At 37.8% G+C, this 12,516-nt stretch overlaps 1 protein-coding gene across 1 annotated transcript in view; it reads right to left on the bottom strand.

Moving 5' to 3' along the window:
• The window catches only part of ITFG1 (integrin alpha FG-GAP repeat containing 1), a 308,578-nt gene that overhangs the window by 40,846 nt on the left and 255,216 nt on the right, over nucleotides 1-12,516 (bottom strand). The gene's annotated exons all lie outside the window — the stretch shown is intronic.

Below are 12,516 nucleotides of genomic sequence, written 5' to 3'. Positions count from 1 at the left end.
TGGTAGACAGACTGCCTGAAGAACTATGGATGGAGATTTATAACACAGTACAGGAGATGGTGACCAAAACCATCCAAAGAAAAAGCAATGCAAGAAGGCAAACTGGTTGTCTGAGGAGGCCTTACAAATAGCGGAGAAAATAAGAGAAGTGAAAGGCAAAGGAGAAAGGGAAAGATATACCCAACTGAATGCAGAGTTCCAGAGAATAGCAAGGAGAGTTAAGAAAGCCTTCTTAAATGAACAATGCAAAGAAATAAAGGAAAACAAAAGAATAGGAAAGACTAACGATTTCTTCAAGAAAATTGGAGATACCAAGGGAACATTTCATGCAAAGACAATAAAGGACAGAAATGGCAAGGACTTAACAGAAGCAAAAGCTATTAAGCAGAAATGGTAAGAATACACAGCAGAACTATGCAAAAAAGATCTTCATGATCCAGATAACCATGATGGTGTGGTCACTCACCTAGAGCAAGACATCCTAGAGAGTGAAGTCAAGTTGGCCTTAGGAAGCATTACTATGGACAAAGCTAGTGGAGGTGATGGAATTACAGCTGAGCTATTTCATATCCTAAAAGATGATGCTGTTAAAGCGCTGCACTCAATGTGCTAGCAAATTTGGAAAACTCAGCAGTTGCCACAGGACTGGAAAAGGACTGTTTTTATTTCAGTCCCCAAAAAGGCAATGCCAAAGAATGTTCAAACTACCGTTCAGTTGCACTCATCTCACACTCTAGCAAAGTAATGCTCAAAATTCTCCAACCTAGGTTTCAAGAGTATATGAACCAAGAACTTCCAGATGTACAAGCTGGATTTAGAAAAGGCAGAAGAACCAGAGATCAACTTTCCAATATCTGCTAGGTCATAGAAAAAGCAAGAGAATTCCAAAAACACATCTACTTCTGCTTCATTGACTACGTTAAAGCATTTGACTGTGTGGATCACAATAAACTGTGGAAAATTTTTCAAGAGATGGGAATACCAGACCACCTTACCTGCCTCCTGAGAAACCTGCTGATCAAGAAGCAACAGATAGAACCGGACATGGAACAACGGACTGATTCAAAATTGGGGAGGAGTACAACAAAGCTGTATATTGTCACCTTTTTTATTTGACTTATATTCAGAGTACATCATGCAAAATCCTGGACTGGATGAAGCACAAGCTGGAATCACGACTGCTGGGAGAAATATCAACAACCTCAGATATGCAGATAATGCCACCCTAATGGTAGAAAGTGAAGAGGAACGAAAGAGCCTCTTAATGAAGGTGAAAGAGGAGAGGGAAAAAGCTGGCTTAAAACTCAACATTCAGAAAACCAAGATCATGGCCTCTGGTTACATCCCATTATGGCAAACAGATGGGGAATAAATGGAAACAGCAACAGACTTAATTTTTGGATTCCAAAATCACTGCAGATGGTGACTACAGCCATGACATTAAAAGCAGCTTGTTCCTAGGGAAAAAAGCTATGATAAATATAGATAGTGTATTAAAAAGCAGAGATATCACTTTGCTGACAAAGGCCCATAGTGTCAAAACTATGGTTTTTCCAGTAGTCATATACGGATGTGAGAGTTTGACCATAAACATGCTGAGCACCGAGAATTGATGCTTTTCAACTGTGATGCTAAAGTAGATTCTTGAGAGTTCCTTGGGCAGCAAGGAGATCAAACCAATTAATCCTAAAGGAAATCAACCATGAATATTCACGGGAAGGACTGATGCAGAAGCTGAAGCTCTAGTACTTTGACCACCTGATGTGAAGAGCGACTCACTGGAAAAGACTCTGATGCTGGAAAAGGTTGAGGACAGGATGAGAAGGGGGCGACAGAGGATGAGATGGTTGGATGGCATCACCGAGTCAATGGGCATGAAACTGAGCAAACTCCAGGGGACAGTGAAAACAGGGAAGCCTGGCATGCTGCAGACCACGGGGTCGCAGAGAGTCAGACACGACTTAATGACTGTACAACAACAACAACAGTTTTCTCTCTTTCTCCTGACAGAAGCACAAGGGATTTTTTCTTGGATATTGACCCTGAGAACTTTGTGTGGCTCACTGAGGTAAACATCATGAAAGTTTGGGTCCCCAAGGGCAGGATTTTTTAACCTCTCAAATTGAGTCTCCAGAATTACACTTTAAGTGTTCCTGCCTGTAGCTGGTCCTAGCTGTGCCTTCTGCTCTGGTAAGCTGCCATTCTATGCATCTGTCTGTCTTTCCAGTGTTGGGGCAGGGTTTGCCCCATGTCTTCAATTCTCTAATGGATGTAACAAGAGTTACTGATTTTCATTTTGGTCATCTTTTGGCAGGTGGGGGTGGGTGGTAGGGGGGTGGGGTGAGGTGGAAGGGGAGGATGGAAGTATGATTTCTAAGCTCTTTACATGTTGGTCCAGAAACCAGAAGTCTCCAATATTGCACTTGTTAAATGGAGATTTTTCATTCACTTTTTTCTTTCTCTTTCATTTTAAAATATATTTTAGGAAATGGGCAATCAGGTCTATTTTACATTGTTCATTGATTTTTAAAACAATATAAAATCTTGAAATAAGTAGCATTCATATTCTAAATTGATACTTTTTATGCTGCTGCTGCTGCTGCTAAGTTGCTTCAGTCGTGTCCAACTCTGTGCAACCCCATAGACGGCAGCCCACCAGGCTCCGCTGTCCCTGGGATTCTCCAGGCAAGAACACTGGAGTGGGTTGCCATTTCCTTCTCCAATGCAGGAAAGTGAAAAGTGAAAGAAGTCGCTCAGTCGTGTCCGACTCTTCACGACCCCATGGACTGCAGCCTACCAGGCTCTTCCGTCCATGGGATTTTCCAGGCAAGAGTACTGGAGTGGGGTGCCATTGCCTTCTCTGGATACTTTTTATAAACATATACAATTAAGTACAATGTATCATAATGGTTAGTAAACTGCTCACTGAATTAAATTTTAAAATAATAAATATTTTGTGTAAAGACCAATGACTAAACTAAGTTCCAGGCCATTTGCCAAGTTACGCAAAAACACTGAAGCAACTAAATAAAACCAGAGGGAATATCTATATAGGCTACTAGAGTTTTTCCTCAATGCACTTATGAAAATAAAAAGGAAATATTCAAAGATACTATAGCTTGTGTGTGTACAAAACAGATTTTAATAAACAGAATAAGATTTTCTTTACTGATTGACAAATCCTTTTTGAGTCACTCCTAATAAAGAATCCACCTGCAATGCAGGAGACCCCGGTTTGATTCCTAGGTTGGGAAGATCTGTTGGAGAAGGGATAGGCTACCCACTCCAGTATTCTTGTTCTTTCCTGGTGGCTCAGCTAGAATCCACCTGCAGTGTGGGAGACCTGGGTTTGATCCCTGGGTTGGAAAGATCCCCTGGAGAAGGGAAGTTACCCACCCCAGTATTCTGGCCTGGAGAATTCCATGGACTGTATATAGTCCATAGGGTTACAAAGAGTCAGACAAGACTGAGTGACTTTCATTTTCACTAATAATGTTACATATTTCATGTTTTGACTTTTCTAGTGCTCTCCATATTATACACAAATTCTTCAAATGATTTCCTTCACAAAAATGTCACCTGTAAATCAGTCTACAATGGCCTCTTCCTTGAGTTCCTGTTGCACTTATTGTTGTCAATAATTTGATGCTTATTGCTTTGTAATTACTATTTAAGAAGATATTTTAAAATACGTCTAGTTCTTAAAATATAAAGCTCCTGATATTTGAAATATAAAGTTACCATATCTTAATATTTTTGCACATTCATAGCACCTGGCAAAGTATCATCTTAAGTTATACAGGCAAATAAGGAGAAGAATATCAGATTTCTAGGAAGTTTTGTAGGTAATGATATGGAATTGTAGTCCTTTCTCATTATTTCACTATAGACAACTAAGTCTCATAGAAGATGTCTGTGAATACTGAAGTCAGTCATCTTCCAGAAAGTTACTGGTCTTCTACAAATATTTTATCTTTCATTAGTACTTTATCATCTTATTTTTTGATTTTACTCCCTAAATAAACTGTAGACTTTTTGAGGATAATGACTATATATATATACTTTAATGTGAACTGTGAATCTTTTTATTTTTGGCTGTGCTGGCTCTTCACTGCTGTACGCGCTTTTCTTTAGTTGTGGTGAGTGGGAGCTACTCTCTAGTTTTGGGCTTCTCATTGTAGTAGCTTCTCTTGCTGAGGAGCTCAGGGTGCACAGGCTTTAGTGGTTTTGGCAGGCGGGCTCCATAATTGCAGCTCCTGGGCTCTATAGCACAGGCTCAGTAGCTGTGGTGCACGGGTTGAGTTGCTCCATTGCATGTGGGATGTTCCCGGACCAGGGACCAAACCTGTGTTCTCTGCACTGGCAGGCGGACTCTTCACCACTGAGCCACCAGGGAAGCCCCTGACTATATTTCATACTTTTAAAAAGTATCTAGGATTATAGGCTGTACTTGTATGTTCAATAAATATTTTTTGAATAACAATAAAAAATCTTCATAGAGCAAACCACTATCACTGTGCAATTTGCTGTATGCATAGCCTCCATTCTCAGACAACATACATAATTATAATTACAATTTCTAAAAATATGTTTGGCTGCATTGGGCCTTAGTTGTGGCATGCGAGATCTTCGTTGTGTCATGCAGGATCTTCATGGTGCACAGACTCTCCAGTTGTGGCATGTAGTAATAGTGCGAGGGCTTGTTGCTCTGTGGCACGTGGGATCTTAGTTCCCTGACTAGGACTGAACTCATGTCCCCTGCATTTATCCCTGGACTGGTAAATCGGTACCAAGGAAGCACCAATAAAAGTATGCTGTGCTGTGCTTAGCTGCTCAATTGTGTCTGACTCTTCGCGACCTCATGGACTGTAGCCCACCAGGCTCTTCTGTCCATGGAATTCTCCATATAAGAATACTGGAATGGATTGCCATGTACTCCTCCAGGAGATCGTCCCAACCCAGGGATCAAATCCAGGTCTTCCACATTGCAGGCAGATTCTTTATCATTTGAGTTACCAGGGAGGCTGTGATAAACCTTAAATATATGTGGTGAACAAATAAATGTGGTAAATTTAAATATAACGATAAAGTATATTTAAGTTTTATAACCTACTATTGCTTCTTCCAGCCCAGCGTTCCTCATGATGTACTCTGCATATAAGTTAAATAAGCAGGGTAACAATATACAACCTTGACGTACTCCTTTTCCTATTTGGAACCAGTCTATTGTTCCATGTACAGTTCTGACTGTTGCTTCCTGACCTGCATACAGGTTCCTCAAGAGGCAGGTCCCATCACATCATGGGAAACAGATGGGAAAACAGTGTCAGACTTTATTTTTGGGGGCTCCAAAATCACTGTGGATGCTGATTGCAGCCATGAAAGTAAAAGACGCTTACTCCTTGGAAGGAAAGTTATGACCAACCTAGATAGTATATTAAAAAGCAGAGACATTACTTTGCCAACCAAGGTCCGTCTAGTCAAGGCTATGGTTTTTCCAGTGGTCACATATGGATGTGAGAGTTGGACTGTGAAGAAAGCTGATTGCTGAAGAATTGATGCTTTTGAACTGTGGTGCTGGAGAAGACTCTTGAGAGTCCCTTGGACTGCAAGGAGATCCAACCAGTCCATTCTAAAGGAGATCAATCCTGGGTGTTCATTGGAAGGACTGATGCTAAAGCTGAAACTGCAATACTTTGGCCACCTCATGCGACGAGTTGACTCATTGGAAAAGACTCTGGTGCTGGGAAGGATTGGGGGCAGGAGAAGGGGACGGCAGAGAATGAGATGGCTGGATGGCATCACTGACTCGATGGACATGAATTTGAGTGAACTTCGGGAGTTGGTGATGGACAGGGAGGCCTGACATGCTGAGGTTCATGGGGTCGCAAAGTCGGACACGACTGAGCGACTGAACTGAACTGAACTGAATGTACTATTGTTTCTCTGAAAGAGGTTATTATGCAAATCTGTTGCTAAGGATATCCTGATTGTCATTTAAATAAATGGAAAAGACTAATTTAAATAAGTATCAGAGTATTCCCAATTCCCTCTCCAATCTCTTATGATACTGCTGTCATTCATATCACTTACTCATATGCTGTCATCACCCAGTACACTGTTACTATCATTACTTTAAACAATCTAAAAGTTACTTTTTAGATCAGCGAAGAAATAAAAGGGCTTATTTTATCTTCATTTATTTCTTCTTGGAGTATTTATTCCTTTCTTATGTAGACATGAGTTTCTGACCTGTCATAAGTCCTCCCTTAAGAACCTCTTTAACTATCTTTAGGTAGCAGATCTACTGAGGAGGCGTCCCTCAGTTTTTGTTGGTCTGATAAAGTCTATTTTTCCTTCATGTTGAAAAGATAATTTTGCTATATATAGAATTCTAGGTTGATGGCTTTTTCTCTCAACAATTCCAATACTTCATTCCCTTCTTGCTTGCATTGGTTTCTGACTAAAAGTTGGCTGTAATTTGCACCTTTATTCTGCTAGATGTAAGGTATTTTTTCCCTCTGGCTTATTTTTAAGATTTTCTCTTTGTCTTTGGTTTTCTGCAGCTTGATTTTAATATGCATTGGTGTAGATTTGACATTTATCCCATATGATGTTCTTTGAGCTTCCTGGGACTGTGGTGTATGTCATTAATTTTGGAAAATTCTTGGACATTATTTCTTCAAATATTTTTTTATGCTCTGTCCTTTCTTCTCCTTTTATACTCATATATATATATATATATATATATATTTCACTCTGAATTTGTTCTTGGATGTCCTGTTGTATTTTTCCTCCCCTATTCTTTTTTTGGTTTGTTTTTCCATTTCAGGTTGGGGAATTACTATTGACGTGTCTTCAGGTCACTGATTTTTTCCTTGTGCATGTCCACTTTACTGATGAGCCCATCAAAGAAAGGCATTCTTTAATTTTGTTAACACTATTTTGATTTTTAGCATTTCCTTTCAATTCTTTCTTAGAATTTTCATCTCTCTGCCTACATTATCCATCTGTTTTTACATGTTGTCCACTTTTTCTATTGGAGCCCTTATATGTTAATCATAATTACTGTATCCTTCCTATGTGATAATTCTAAAATCTGTGACTTATCTGAGTCTGGTTCTGATGTTTGCTTTATTTCTTCAGCCTGTGTGTAGTGATAGGGTGGTATCAAGCAGGGACGAATTCAGCAACATCCCAGAAAGCAAGGAATGTACCCATTACCCAAGTGCTGTTTCTGAAATCATTATGAAAAATAAAAAATCAAGACATACAAAAATCATAAGCCTATAGCAATAAAAAAGAAACAGAAGCATCATAAAACAAAGTTGTGTTTGTTAAATTGTAGTCATCATTTAACTTTACACAGTTCAGTTCAGTCGCTCAGTCGTGTCCAACTCTTTGCGACCCCATGAATCACAGCATGCCAGGCCTCCCTGTCCATCACCAACTCCCGGAGTTCATTCAAACTCATGTCCATCAAGTCGGTGATGCCATCCAGCCATCTCATTCTCTGTTGCCCCCGTCTCCTCTCGCCCCCAGTCACTCCCAGCATCAGAGTCTTTTCCACAGTTACCATAGTTTAAATAGAAATGAAACAAAGTGTTAGGGATGATTTCCTTTTTTAGAATATGCTAAGCTTTGACAAGATGACATTTAAAAATACTGGAATACTGTTAAGAATGTGTGGGTTTGTAGTTGTCTTGAGTAATCTAGCTTGACTAGTTAACAGCTGAATGACACGGCTAAATTACTTTAGTTCTCAGAGTCTCAGCTGTAGAATGAGGACTGCCTAGAAAGGCTACTGTGAAATCCAATGAGATGACATGTAGTGGGTCTGAATAGTGTCCAGCACAAGGCAGGGGCTTTATAATAAACATCCACAGCTCTAGTAATCTTAATTCAGTTTTTATGAACTAATTCCACTACTTTATGTTAGATTTTTAGAAATTTGCTTATAATCAGTTAAGAACTGTCACTATGATCAATTTTGGTAAAGTTTTCTGCCTTAAATCTTATTTTAAAGAAATGGAAGTCTTAGTACTGATTTCATGTAATCATTCTATCAGCAACTATTTGGATGTCCCAGAATGGGCAATGTACAAAATACACTCCTCAATGCACCTACAGTATATGGGAGATAAGACAAAACTAATGATACAAGGTAGAGGTGTGGTAGGTGTTGTAAGGAGAAGTACAAGATAATATTCTATTGACATTTGGTGGAAAGAGAGTTTATTTCCAGTTTTGAGAGCCAATGGGATGGTGCTAATATTGTCACATTTGAAGTTCTGAGATATAAGAATGGGGAAGAGTTAGAGACTGAAAACATGAACAAAGGCCTTTATTGTGGAAGGTCTTTGAAGCTGGATAAATGGGAAACCAAGCTGGATATGTATCAGATGCATAAAGGGAATAAGAAAAGATAAGGCTGGTAGGTAATTTCGGGTTCAATTATGAAAACCCTTGATTCTTAGGCAGTAGGAAGCCACTTCAGGATATAAAAGCAAGAAACTAGATTTCGAAGAGATCTCAGTATTCTAGAAGTTAATCTCTATGTTACTGAGCACAACTGTTCAGGCAGTTGTTATCTAAATTTACAATGAGCAATGTCAAGAGATTATGGTAAGATGAGAAAATATTGATCCATGATTTAGGTCTTTGTGGGAGTAGTGTGGGGACCTATGAGGCATTATGTTGAGTATGCACATTATCATTATGAGTCTGTAACATGAAAGTCCAGATCAGTAATGGAAAAAACATATGAGAGGATAAAAATTTAGAATTTGTTTTAGGGTAGAGATAGTTTAAAAAGGGAAATACTTATGAGGAAGTTATTAAAAAATATAATTTCTGATTAAATTAGTACTTTCTTTAAATTTACTTATTTGACTTTACTTTATACTGTATTTCTAATGAATATAAGATAGGGAGTGGTGAAAAATTAATTAAGGAGATGCAAAATCTAGTATTTTTTTCAAATACCTTTTTTTCTTTTTTCCAAATGCCATTCAATTTCATCTCAAGAATTTTATTTCATTCCTGCATTTGTTCAGGGTATACTGAGTGGTTCTTATGTAACAGGCATTGTATACATAATATATTTGTGAATTAGAATCTTCACTGTAGCACTTAGCAGCTTTCTACAGTTCCTGCTGTGCATAACTTGAAGTTAGAGGAAAACGTGGCTAATGACAGTAGTCCTTAAGTAAGACAGGAATGAGAAGGAACAGTATTACTGAGTAATGAGTGAGATTCTAATTAAATTCCTTTACCAAATAAACTTACATGTAGACAGAGTTTGCTGCGTAATTTACACCTTGTAGGATGACAAAATATTTGCTAGCAGAAACCACAGAACAGACAAACTACATTCTTTCTGCTAACTTTCTGTTCTCAAAGCTGTTACGTGGTAGTTTTCCCTTCGGTTTTAGTATTATCGTCTAGTATCTATAATACTAGAACTCAGTTCATAAACAGAATTTCATGAACCAAATTTTTTGGTTTCACTGACACTATAATTTCTTATTTTCTTTCTTTTGGTTTCCCAGAATATGACTTTGACTCACTTGAACTGTGCAGATGGGATTTTTAACTGCTCAACAGCTGAATAATTTGTAAACTTCCCTTGCAGTTTCTCAGACTTTCTGCATTTCTTATAATTAATTAATTTATAAATCCAACTTACAACTAAATGAAGAGGATATGTCAGTACTGCTTACGAGCTATTTCACATTTCCCTCTCTCCCTTTCTCTCTTTCATTCCTCTGAAAAAAAATCATTATTAACCATGCTCTCATCTTAATCTCTGTGGACTTGACAATCTCTATCAGATCTTTAGTTGGTATAAGATTAAGGAAAGGGAATGATTCTTCTTGTAAGAAGAATTCATTCTTTAAGATAAAAAGAATGTCATGGATAACCCAGCAGGGCATAACAACTCCATTCTCTTTTGTTATGAATTATCAGTTTTTGACACAAAAATATGCCTGATTAAGTATTACGCAAGCTAAAATTTCTGGGTATGACAATTTAAAATGTGATGAGTGATTAAAATAAAATGACCTAGGACTAAAAAATTCTTTTATGGATAACTACATGTGGATAAATGGAACATGACTATACACTCTGGAGATAATTTCAGAAAATATGTAGGTGAGAAATGAACATAAAGAATAATACATTTTTTTGGACACTGGAAGATGTAATTAATTGACAGTTATTTATTAAAATGGAGAGACCTGAAAGGTTAAAATTTTAGAAAGACAATGTGCTTATTATGTGTTACAACAAATCATATTTTCTCAGTGCTTCTTTTACATCAGTCTGTCATATACTTTAACTGCTCTTATATTTGAGGCTTATGATGAAGGGTGTATAGTAGGTAAAGGTTACTAATGCTTTTCTCAGATATGTTAACAAATAGTAACTTTAGAGGACTAACGGGAAATAATTTTATAACAGCAGGGCTAAATAAGCAATTCAGGAGGTAGAAAAATACTTCTTGGTCTAATAATGTTGTTATTTAGAAATGACCAACAACTCACTAATGCACAGAATCTGGCCTACATGCTCCTATCTACTAAGTTATTATTTAATATTATTTAGGAAATTTGGGTCCTTATTGTAGATTTCTAGATTTTATAAAAGTAGTAAACAGTTATTTAGAAAATTAATGACTCCTCTGTAATATATGGACATGAGTTTGAGTGAACTCCGGGAGTTGGTGATGGACAGGGAGGCCTGGCGTGCTGTGATTCATGGGATCGCAAAGAGTCGGACACGACTGAGCGACTGAACTGAACTGAGAGTAGAACCACAGAGTACTTGGTAATAATGATAAAATCTGTCTATAAGCAAAAAGGATAATTAGGTCAGGCCTTTTCTGAATAACACTAAGGCAAGTTATTGTCTCTGATAGTGGCTTTCAAACATTTTTGACCACAGTCCACAATAAGAACTAAATTTTATGTCATCACTCAGGGAAGAACACAAACAGACACTAAAACTTTCATGAAACAACACTAAATGTGGGATACTTTTCATATTTTTTACCTTTTATTCTATTAAATATAAAGTCCTTATCAGAAGTCATTAAAATCATTTCATGACCCACTAATGAGTATTGACCTTAGCTGCTCTATACGAAAACCAGGGCTATTTATGTGGTCATCTTCTTCCTAGAGTAGAAAGTACTCTACAAGTGGGGCTGGATGGGTTGGAAGGTATGGCTTAACCAATTTCTTTAGATTCCAACATGCTTGAAAAGTGAAAGTGAAAGTTGCTCAGTCGTGTCAGACTCTGTGACCCCATGGACTGTAGCCTGCCAGGTTCCTCTGTCTATGGAATTCTCCAGGCCAGAATACTGGAGAGGGTATTCTTCTCCTGAAGACCACCTTCTTCAGGTGATCTTCCCAACCCAGGGATCGAACCCAGGTCTCTTGCATTGCAGGCAGAGTCTTTACCATCTGAGCCACCAGGGAAGCCCATCAACATGCTTAATTAACATTTAAAGTAGAAATTTCATCCTTTAAAATTTGGCATAGGTTTTCACAATAGTACTTCCTTAATTAACTGCTACTTTCCTGTTTAGAACGTATATTTATGCATGAAATATAGCATATGGTTAAAATATTTATGATTATTAACATATTTCTCAAATTAAATATATTTCTCATAGCAACATATCATCAGTGTACTAAACTAAAATGCAAAAATTATATAAAGAAAATCCCACAACCTAAAGATAATCCTAGTAACATTCCTATATGTCATTTTATTTTTATATTTTTCCTACACATGGGTATATTAAAAACATCTACACTCATACAATTTAGATTATGCACACAGATGTGCCTCCTTCCCAAGTGTTAGACCCTAAACATCTGTTCATTTCATCAAAAATTATTCTAAAATATTTCATAGGCTGGAAACTATAATAAAATGTCATAATTTATTATTTCTCTATTTTTGGACATTGAGATTTTCCCAGTTTGCCACAGCCTTGTATTTTTGGCCATGAAAATGTAGGCATTTATTTGATTTATGCATTCAGTTGCATTTATTTTTCTATAGGTATTTTATCCTTTGTTTTTATGCTTACAGATTCCTTCCCAGTCTAGGGAAGAAGTAAATATTTAACTGAGTGCGAATAAACCCAAAGTTCCATTTTTGTTTTGGGCAATCACATTAGGAAATACTGTTCCATTCACTTAAAAAAACAGCAATGGGTAGTAAATATTGAATGGGTTTTTAACATCTAATTACTGGGGTTCCCTGGTGGCTCAGAGGTTAAAGCGTCCGCCTCCAATGCGGGAGACCCGGGTTCGATCCCTGGGTTGGGAAGATCCCCTGGGGAAGGAAACGGTAACCCACTCCAGTATTCTTGCCTGGAGAATCCCATGGACGGAGAAGCCTGGTAGGCTACAGTCCATGGGGTCACATAGAGTTGGACACGACTGAGCGACAGAACGGAACAGATATATTACTAGGTGTCAATGCCTGGCTTATAGTTCA

The sequence above is a fragment of the Moschus berezovskii genome, chromosome 22 (assembly GCF_049115385.1).
Source record: "Moschus berezovskii isolate FMDL1 chromosome 22, NW_MosBer_1.0, whole genome shotgun sequence".
NCBI lineage: Eukaryota > Metazoa > Chordata > Mammalia > Artiodactyla > Moschidae > Moschus > Moschus berezovskii.
This window is presented reverse-complemented; position numbering and strand designations above follow the sequence as displayed.